Source organism: Morone saxatilis, unplaced genomic scaffold (assembly GCF_004916995.1).
Source record: "Morone saxatilis isolate NCDOM2014 unplaced genomic scaffold, NCSU_SB_2.0 Contig24, whole genome shotgun sequence".
Taxonomy (NCBI): domain Eukaryota; kingdom Metazoa; phylum Chordata; class Actinopteri; family Moronidae; genus Morone; species Morone saxatilis.
The window spans coordinates 2,088,651-2,100,101 of record NW_023339807.1 but is presented as its reverse complement, the minus strand read 5'-3'; the positions used below and the strand labels follow the sequence as shown (position 1 = coordinate 2,100,101).

Below are 11,451 nucleotides of genomic sequence, written 5' to 3'. Positions count from 1 at the left end.
TAACCACACCTCCAGACCCCCACTTGACCCATTAAAAGCTTTAAATAACTCCACTATTGTAGCCCAAAGCTTATTGTACAATATTTCCTGACAACACGCTTAAAACTGCCAGTATCCAACACAAACTATAGGCTGTTTGTTTCATATAATGATCATTATGTGGACAAATTATTATACAGTATTTAAATCGTTTAAGGATTTAATCATTTTTTCATAATAAAAGAAATTCTCACAGACCCCCTGCAATCATGCCAATTAAAATGTCATTCAGCACAATGCTGCTCACCTTCTCCTTCAGTTGGGAGGAGGGCTGCTTCATTAATAGGGGTATGGACATGGGAAGACAGGGCTGCTGAGCCTGAAGCTGCGTCTTTTGGGCCTGGTACCAGCCACGGGTAGAGAAAACTTAGTATGATAGCTTGATGAAGGTTTGCATTGAATAAATGTCTAATAAAAGAGGAGCAAAATGTAAACACTAAGAATTTCAAGTGAATATAATAGTTATCTAATGTTAGGGGAGCAAAAGTAGCCTAATTTATAATAGACTAAGCTAAGTTTAATTTCTACCACTCACACACTACACACACACATTTCTTTGTGAAAAATCAGTCATACCTCTTGTCTTCCTGTTGTTTTTAAGTTTTGGACGGCAGATATTTCTTTAGGAAGCTGAGACATGATGCTCCACTGACAATCCTCACTCACTATTCACTGCTAGCAGGCACAGTTTGCCTGGTTTGGGTGCAGGACCAGGACTGCTGTGAAGCATGTAGAAGAAACTACAATGGCTGGCAAACTCAAACCGCACAAGGCTCTATCTACAGTCAGTGTTTGGTTTGTCCATTCTGGGCTACTGCACTGTAAAGCTCAAACTATTTGAGGCAACTGATTGCTTTAAACAATTTAAATGTATTAACTCCAACAGTTTAAGCGTAAAAAAAACACATTAAATATGTTAAATGTAGTTAAAACTAGTAAGTATATTACAGTCATATGCAGAATTTCCCCCAAACTTATTTAAAATATGATAACAGAATTTTTCTGAATAAAGTAAGACTAACTTAAATACATCTTCTTTATACAAAGGTTACCACTTACATTGAATTTACAGTTTTCTTCCTCTAAAGCAAATTACTACATTACCTGGCAAACCTGGCGATGTATGATAAACATTTTTTTTAATTAATCAATTATCAAAATGACTTTTTAGGGGCTGTGGGGGTTACATTTTAGTAATGGTATAAAGTCAATGCAAAGAAAATTAGTCAATGGAACAAGCTCAAATTAAATCACCAATACTGTTGGGTTTAATTCATGTGAATGATTATTATGGTATGCAGATAACAAACATCTCATTCTAAAAGGTAACAAGAACAGCTATTCTTATTTTCAGGTGATTATACACTAATGAAAACATACTTATGAATATCATATTCCATTTCTGATAATAGATCATCTTAAATGTTACACACTGGACCTTTAATAATGTTAATATTTAAAATTGAAATAAATAATAATTTTTCAGGGCCCCTGTTAGTCACAGGCCAGACTCATGCTAACTTTCCCAACCCAATTTGGCGCCTATTTAGTCCCACAGTGTAAAATATTGGATTGCAATCAGCCTCTCTCAAAGGATAATTTCATCCATTTCCTTCAAAATACTACACTATAAATACAATGCTACATTCATTGCTTATTTTAAATGTCACACATGCTGACCAGCCCTCTTGAAAACACACAGCATTCCCAGACAACAGTCCCAGACTGTTAAACAGTACGTTGAAGTAAGTTTGCTGAAAATACCCACAAACAGATTATACTGATATAGATGTAAAATCAGTTCTGTACTAAAACTACAATCTTACAAACAAGACAGTTGAATTAAAAGCAGACAATGGTCAAAGAAATGGGGCAGGCACTACAGGCCAAGAAAATAACAGCTGCAATCCTTGTGCTACAGTGTTCAGTAGGTGGTCTGGTGGAACAAGCGGAAATGGGCAGGCATTTATACTACATGGGTAATTGGGGAAATGAAGAGCAGGTGCATGTAGTCAGGTGACTGAAACTGATGAGAACAAACTGAGGCCAACTGCTGGTTGAATGAACAGAATCTGGACTGAGAGGTGAGTTAGTGAGGTCTAAAACCACACCACCAATTTTCATACCTACTTCAATACAAAAACACCTTTCAAGAGAAAGCCAGTCTACTATACTGTAAACCAGACCTAAATATGATGTTGAGATGATGACCTGCCTTGTACATCTAATGAACACCATAGGTAGCTATGTAAAAAGGTGTTTTATATTGTGGGTTGCTTTGCCCAACTACACCTGATAAGGGCCCTGACCTCAAGCTGGCTCTCAGAACAGGTAATCAGAAAATTAAGAGTGAGGGCTTTCTTATTATTATTATTATTATTAGTAGTATTAATTAGTAGTGATAATGTCAAAGAAGCAATTACAATCGACAATTAGTGTGCAAGTAGAAAGTTTGGCATAATTAGTGAAGGACCATGGACATGCCAACTTGTTTGCTTGATTCTTTATTCTTTATTATTCTTTATTTATTATTCGTTATCAGGTGGTCGAACCCCTGTCTCAGTTCTAAGATTTGTCTCTGGTGTCAGATGTGAATGTGCTCCTTGATCTTTCTCTGGTTGTCCACTGACCTCTGGTGGATGAACTTTGACCTCTTCCCAGTGGATGCTGTGACTGGTTTACATTTGGTGATGCTGTCTGTTTCTGTTAATGGCTGTTTGCAGTCACTGTGATTCCAATGATGTGTGAAATTCAGATGGAGGACAGGAAGTGAAAAGCAGGATGGAAGAGATGGAGGAAAGTCTGTGCTGTGTTAGTTCAAACAATATTAGAGAGAAAGTTACAAACTGTCTTTCAGAGGCTTTTGTGGGTTCAGTTTGTGATTGCTAGAAAGACTTACAAAGATGGTTTTGGTGAGTACTGTGTTTCTGTCCAGTGTGAAGTGTGTTATTATCTGCTAAGTAAAGATGTTGGTTTTTTGGTAATCACTTGGGAAAATATTGGGACAATATTTCATCTGAATAAGTTCTAGCTGAGAACTTTCCCAAGACAACCATAGATCAGTTGATTAACATGTAGTGACACATAAAAATGAATACTACAATATATTGTACATACATTGATTATAATAAGGAAGTCCACTTCTACTGCTGTTTTAACAAGTCTCTCTGTTGACAACAACAGCATAGTCCAGTAATGACGCTGGAGACAAACCTGTCCTCTATTGTAACAACACATTCCTCCTCTGGGTTCCTCTCCTGAAATAAACCTTCGTTAACATTCCAGACATTGACCAGAAGTGATAACTGCTCCACCTGGCATTGAAATTCCCCTCAGCCCACATTTCCTGGGAGATTTATCCCCTTGTTCATGCTGTATTTACAGAGGCAGCAGGCTATCAGACAGTAAACCGCTGTGAGCAATCAAGACCATGGTTAAGTTTGTCCAACAACCTGCATAGAATGAAATATAGATACAGAGCCACAAGGTAGGGAAAGCCTGACTTTGATTGCTTTTTCAAATGTTTGAAAAGCTTTTTTGTAAGCCATTTTCCTATTACTACATATTCATTGAATTGAAAAATGAAATGGAATATAACCTTATAAAAGAACCTTTTCTCTGGACTCTCTCAACAATAACAGGCAAAAAAGAGAATGAATTTGCCATTTTTATGTTACATAAATGCCTGAGACAAAAGGACAACTACAAGCTCTCCCCTTTTGTTTCATGTCTTTGTTTCCTCCTTTTGTCTATTAAAAACTCCATTAAAAATGAAAAGCTCCAGTGCCAGTGAGTCAGTATGGTTTGAGGAAAATATTACTGATTGAAGTGCGTTGGCACTTTCAGAACCGAATAATTCCAAAACGACAAGAAAGAGATTGGCAATGATGGACAAATCTGAGAGAAAAAAGCTAACATTCTCAGCACCACTGGTGGAAAGTAAAAGATGATGGGATGTTGGACTTGACCCTGTGGCTGCGCAGCATGTCTTCATACTTATCTGTGTACAGCCCTGGGAAAGAACACACAGCCTGGAGAGACTAACACACAGCATAATCACCCCTCTTACAGATCAAATTAAGCCCATTACTATCTCTAAACACCACCTCCTGCTAGAAACGTGAGGAAGACTGTCTGCTGTTGATTAACTCATCCTCCAGGCCACCAAAGACATGCAACATGTGGGTCACCTGTTCCCTGCTGAATGTATGAGTATGCATTTACAGATAGGGGACTATAGGCCTTTTTCACTACAGGAATTTAATGAATTGCAACTTAAGGTGTAGCCACTGTCTGAGGTTCTTGTTGTGTCCCAATTGTACACCTCTGTGGGGGCGAGTTCCTGAACCTGAATTTCACTCCAGCTTCCAGGTACTCTCGCCTTTGCTGTATTTTATTTTCTCTTACAGAAAAAGAAAAAAGCTCAGAATTGATTCTCTCTCCGCAGTTACTACGCTGTCGCCTCCCTGATTTCTGACTCATAAGAACATTGTGTTGGCCTGACTTGGTCCTGCCTTACTATGACAGTGCCCCCATCCACAGAACCATTGAAAGTATGTATAGTGGAAAGAGCTTATGGTTATGAAGCCAGTCTTCATTCTATGTAATGGCCAGCAGGGGGCAGCTCAATGGGCTGCAAAAAATAAAGTAAAATAAAATAGACCATCTCAACCAGCTCAACGCACCAAACTCAGATCAGTGCTGATTAGGGCAGCACCACTAACTGCAAAATAACATGGCTACGGCCATAATGCCAAATTTGAGGCTTCAAAATGAAACTCGAATGGAATGTCGTCTTTTAGAGAAAATATACTATCCAGTTTGTTTAATTCTGATGTGATTCAACCAAATCAGTTCCACATCAGCGGCTTGGTTGTTTATGAAAATGCTTCAATAGCCAAAATGTTTGTGCTTCTTTGTACAGTTTTTGTCAGATTGGCCTGACCAGATCCAGGACTGGTGGAAATCTGTCTGGATGGGAAGGTAGCCAGATTTGTCTGCTTCCCAGGCAAAGTACTCTCTCCACCATCATTAAAACAATCAATAAAGGGGGAACATCTTTTGGTGGAATGCAGATCATCCGTCCAGAAGAGTTTCTCCACTCAATTAACAAACCAACTAATCTGTCATCATGAGCTTAATGTGTATATTGTTGAATGTATTGTATGTTAATTCAACTTAAAATGTTCCTTTTAAATTTTTAGATCAATTTCAGAAATTGTAAACATGAGTTTGTATGACAAGAAATGATTTGAATGAATGCACATTAGCAGGCATGGCCTGAGGGTTAAACTCTCCAGAGGCACTTCTTTCTCACTCATTAATGATGGAAACATGTTATGTGTCTTTTAATGTGTGCTAAGTGATAGTTGTTTCTCCTCATAATAACAAAAATAGTCATAAACATGATGAGGGTTTGTTATCAGTTCAGTTCCTGCCCCACTACACTTCTAATTTCACAAGTGGAGCACCGTCACATGTATGAGCTCCAGGAGCAGCCACAGGTGTATGGCCTTTGTGATTTATAGTGTCTATATTCACCTGTTGAAAGCACCACCACAACACTAGGTGTATGAATTGTGGAATACTTACATTCCCCTCAGTAAATGTTTGTCCTTTAATTCACTTTTTGATATACAGAGTCATGACTGAAAGACTTTGTTTTTTTGTTATGTGTGCTACTGTAAAGAAGTGGTTACTGAGCCTTTGTTCAATCAGGTTCATGTCATCTTGACTCTCAATCTCCACCAGCATCACACAGCAAAAGAGGAATCTCAAGAACATAAAAAAAGCCTTGTTTCTTATTTTTTGTCTAAATAAAAAAATAATCTTGTCAATGATGTTTTGCAATAGAAACATAATCTGGTTTTAAGAAAAATAATCCAACTTTGTTTTAAGATATTACAGCTCCTATTGAGCTAGATTTATCCAGTAACAAATTTACAACAATGATTTGCATAATATCCCAGCAGAGGAACACGATTTTCTTCCTTATTTTAAAAGTAAGACCACTTCTCAGTGTAGGAGAAAGTAGTCTTGTCCCAGTGTTTGAAATGAAGCAGCTGTTGAGTTTCTCATTGTTTTCATAAAAAAATGCTAAAAATAAGAATGCTTCTGGTGCCTTGATTTAAGACAAAGTCACTTATTTTTATTTGTTATTTGTTTGCTCAATACAATGCAATTTCAGTATATTTAAGGATATTTGGCTTGTTTGTAGAAGGGCTGCTTTTGCAGTGCAGAAGAAAACACAAGCAACTCAATCACAGGTCTTGTTGCCTCCATGTCATATCTCTATATCTGCCATAGACCCAACGTGTAGTTAATGCACGACGATAAATCTGCTGGATTCTTAGTTTGCTTAATACTGTGCTCCATAAATGTTACGTTTCCATACAGAAACATTATTCTAGTACCGATTTCTGACTACGCTATATTCCCTGCCTTGCATATGGCTTAATATAGATTAATTAACTGTACTGATCCAGGCTGTAATGAAGCTAGAGAAGCAATTTTTATTGTCCTACTTAGAGCCACAGGACTCTTCAGGTAAAAACATCTCAGAGCTCTCTCTGTAGTGGGCACATAAAAATGAAATTGATATTGAATTTTTCTCATCTGACTCTGGTTTTGAAAGCTACTGAGCATATTTCTCAATGTTGTGACTTTTCTTTAAAGTTACTAATAGGCTATTGACTGCTGGTCCAAATTCAAGCATAGAGGTCTTGGCAGAACTTATCCATATCTCATGGCTGGTTTTTATACAGCATTCTATGGCATTTTCATGTGGCAAAATTGTTTTCTTTTGATGGGTAAAAACTTGTATTTAACAGTAAAATATGGAACTTTAACCATAAAGTCAACAATACTAATATCCCTTTATTGTTACTCTAATGCAGGACAAGGCTGTTTATCAGAGTGAAGGCTTTTTCACAGAAATTAATGAAATGCTCAGATATAGGCTTACTGTTAGGGATGCTCGATATTAGCTTTTCTGCCGATATCCGATATTGTCCAACTCTCAATTTCCGATACCGATATTACCCGATACCGATATATGCAGGCTTTTTACACCAAAACTGTTAGGTAACAACATAACATATCTTCCTATTGTGGAATTAAACATTATGCCTAATTTTATGTTGATGCCCCACTGGATCATTTTCCAAATGTAAACACTGTCTGTGCAAAAATAAACGAAGAACACTTCACTTCATTGTATTAATACTGAAAAGAGCGCTAAGCGCTAGCTTTGGTTGATGTGTTTAATTGATATTATGCACCTGAAGGGGAGTGTTAATGTAAATTCTAAGCAATTGTTAGTTTGGCTAAAGAACAGCTCATAGCAGGGTAAAAATTTAACGGTGCATTGCAACTTATTTGTGTTAATATTAAAATCATTCAGCTTTTTAAAGTGTATTGCTTGTTAGCCACGGTTAAGCCAACCAAACCAGGTCTAGCCGTGTAGTTGTTGTTATACGTCAATCTAGTGCGGCGCCGGTAAACGTCCCATGCCTGCGTTCATGCAGGCTCGGAAATGCGAAGCCTACAGAACAAACATCTGTTATTAAAAAAAAAGTTAAAATCAAGAAGGTTTAGCGACCCACTGTGAAGCTTTGGGGACCCCCATGTCAAAATCACCTGGTCTTCAACCCCATTGAAATCACCTAAACCCCACTATTATCTGAGACTTATCTTAAACTTGTAGTGCACACATTGTAGCTCACATGTCAAACTGAGATATATAGAGGTCAGTTTAAAGGCAACTATCTACAGTTCAGTTTTAACAAATAATCAAAGTTTGCATGTTACAAATTAGACGTGCTCATTTTAATCAGGTTCCACTTGCAGCTACGTTTAAAGCCCTACAGTTCTGGTTGCTAGACCCCTTGCTAGTCAGCTGCCAAGAGACAGAAACAGGATGTATATTAAGCTTTTGTCTTAACACAAACAAAGCCAGAACTTTTTCTTGCTCCTGAACTTAGACTTTTATTGGGGAGATATATTTGGTCAAACAATAGTTACTAAATACAAACGCTACAGTATAATACTGCTTAAATTACACTACAAGCTGATAAATATTAAGTTAATTTCAGTAAAAATACATAAAAGAAACAGAGCATACAGTACAGCAGTAAAGACAGTAAAGCTAAAGCTGCCTCGTCTCACCCTGAAACTCCTGTTCCACTTTCATCTGCTTTTCTGATAAAACACCAAAGTTAGGAGCTGAAAGGTGTGTGTGATATACAACTGTAACCCTCCATGTACCAAGACATAAAACACCCCAGCTTGTGCCTCTGATCTAATCACCGAATAGCTTGTTTGCAGTCACGTGATTCTGATGAAGCGTGAAATTCAGTTCACGTTCAAAGCCACCAGACTTATTTTGATAAAAACACATCTACTTTAACCCTGCAGTACACAGGACTTCCTGGTCTACCCCTCCTTCAATCGCTTAGTTTGTTTGTGACCAGGTAAAATGACTGTTGTCAAAGGGGTCTGGCTTTGAAGAGAGCATAGATGGATATAATGGCTTCAGTTCCCTGTTTGAAAGGTGCTGTCTGACGGCAAGGTAAAGTGGTGAAAATATTCTGAATATAGTGTACAACTAACCCTATATAGATAGTTTAAAATAGGCTACGTTTTGCTGCTGCCCTGTCAACAGAACTTGCATTTGCCATTTTTATCTGCGTTTTCTGTTTTTGAGTGTTTGTGATAGTGCTTCCTGTGTAGAAAAGCACTTCATGCCCTCCATCAGCAGTTTGCGCCACAAGAACACAGTGACATGGTGTCACCTACAAACAAGCTATTGTTCCCTCCTAAGTCCCAACCCTTTTTGCTCTGTGCTTCAATAATAGGTCACTGATGTAATTTTAAAGATGGTTAAAAAGATAAAAGCAATATATATTCACATATTAAGTTAGCTAATGTTAGCATAAAATTAGCTAACTAGCTAACTAACAAATAATGTAAATTAACTAGCTGGTTACCTTTTGCTAACATTAGCTTTCAGATGTAACTAGCAAACAATTGATTATATTAGATTAAATTAGCTAGATAGTAAGCGTTTACCATTTTGCTAATATTAGCTAGCTAAGTTAAGATGTAATATATCGCTTTTATTTTTTAAATCATCTTTAAAATGTGGTTGTCTTTTCAACATAGACGAGCCAAGCACATAGCATACCTCAGTCCAGAAAAGGTTGACCGAGGTTCTGATCAAGGCTGTTACTGGAGGACAGAGCCAAAAAGGGGTGGGACTTCCGAAGGGTAAATTCACATTTGTGACTATAGCTTTGATGATAACATTCAAGTCACAGAAAACATCCACAGCATTAAAACAAAAAGCACAATGATGATTACATGAGAGGCTCAGACTGGGGCTAACTCTTGACAAATTGTTATGCTGAGAAAGGCCTCCATCCCCAGACTGGTCCACATGTAAACAGAGGCAGGGATGATGGAGTAGAGATGTTCTTGCAGGGCAGCTCCCTCCTACTGGAAACCAGCTGCTCAGGTCAGGGATCAGACTGGGCAGGAGCGCCGTGGTGACACTGTAATGACAGCAGCTACCTGTAAAACACAAGCAGAGCAGACAACAGGCATCAATCACCCAGCAGACACCACCGCCTCATGCTAAGCAATGGCGCCTTTGCAAAGCACAGGAGGAGTACAGGAGGCCTGCCTCAGGCTTATTATTCACCTTCATCTGTGAATTATTAATTGGTAAGAAACCAATTTGTTCTTTTTATTCTAAAAGTGTCACAGGTTGTGGGAAGTAATTTATGATTGGTGGTCAATGGCTGAGTTTTAATTAAGTCCAGGCCAGAGTTCACAGTGCTGGAGATGGAAGTGGTTCATTAATCACCAACTAGCAGACTAGCCCAGTACATGAAAGGCCAAAGCGCATCACTTTTATCTGAATTACAGTTAATAGTTGGCCAACAGGAAACATGTAAGTGAATTAAGCCCTGTGAGGAAGGAGGATTCTGAGGATCATGTTGGCGTTTGATCGACAGACATGTTGAATCCGATCAAAATATGGATTTAGAATGAATTCAGGTGCTTCCCAACATGGACTAATTAATATATGATCAACAAACTGAGAGGTATGACTCTTATTGATTCAAGTCACCGCACAATGAAAGGAAACGTCACATGATTTCACGTGACAAGCATACCTGTCAGTTAACAAAAAAAAAGATTATAGGAAACTATTGTTAGCAAGCAAAAATTACAAAACACTGAGGCTTTTTGAAAGTGTTAGAAAAGGCAATATTGGGTGTAGAATCAGTAAGCTTTAGATTGTGAGTCACTAGTACCATGTCAAAATGGTACTATTTCTAAAACAAAACAGTAAGTAATTTTGAGCAATAGGATAGCGATCAGTATGGTAGTTTTGTGTAGAAAACATTGGTAAACCACCAAAAATATGCAGCAGATGAACATATTTGTTTACCCGAAACATCACCAAACATTTTCTGCTATCGTTTTTTCATCATCCATTTGTTAAAAAGTACCATTTACAATGAACCATTACTCTATGTAAATCAAACATAATAATAAATATTAAATACAAATTCCTAGCAATTTATTTATATATATTAAAAATATATGAATACATGTATTTAATATGAGCATTAATACAATGTTTGCTATATGCTTCGTCAGCATATTGTGTGCTTTACAGAAAGTGGCTTGAAAGTGAAACTATGAAAAGCTGTCGCTGTAGGCGATAATGGTAAATCGTAAATTTAGTAACACATAAGAAAAGACTCAGCATTGCCAGCTGCACAGTATCTGTCAGTGTTTAAGAGACCCAACAATCCACTAGAGGATACCATGTCAATGTTTACCTTTTGCCTCTCCTAGACGTGAAAAGTACACGTGTGTAGGTGCAGTATAAAAAGTGATGGTGCAAACAACCACAGGATTTCCACCCAGGAGGCCTTTGTCTTGTCAGGTACAAAATGCAACTTACAATGTTTTTGTAAAGCCAACCAAACCGCAACCTCAGCAAGCTTCAGCTTGGCGGTCCTGACTCCACCAACTCCCAGCTAATCCAAAATTGGACATAGACGTGGAGCGTGGGTGAAGCAGAGGCGGGCTGAATGAAGCCTGGTTGCTGAAACCAGATGGCTGTGATGGCACCCACCTGTCAGTCAAGAGAGCCATGCCAATCCTAATCCTTAATATAATTTAAACAAGTGAGTTATATAAAAATGAACCCCTAGTACAGTTGTATCAATCGGAGCAATTAGCTAACCACCAAAATCGCTTTTTGTACCAGGCTGTAAACATGTTTATTTCTGCTGTAAAGTTGGGCTTTTTATTATAGGGCCTTGTGGAGATTGACTTGCTTTTGTCTCAAGCCAGTCTCAAGTGGCCGTTAGAGGAACTGCAGTTTTTGGTACT

At 37.9% G+C, this 11,451-nt stretch overlaps 1 protein-coding gene across 1 annotated transcript in view; it reads right to left on the bottom strand.

Moving 5' to 3' along the window:
- Positions 1 to 7,999: 7,999 nt before the first annotated feature.
- tsnare1 (T-SNARE Domain Containing 1) overlaps positions 8,000 to 11,451 on the bottom strand; it is a gene marked incomplete in the record, with an annotated part of 179,588 nt that continues 176,136 nt past the window's right edge. Inside the window, 1 exon segment of the mRNA XM_035672877.1 lies at positions 8,000 to 9,609.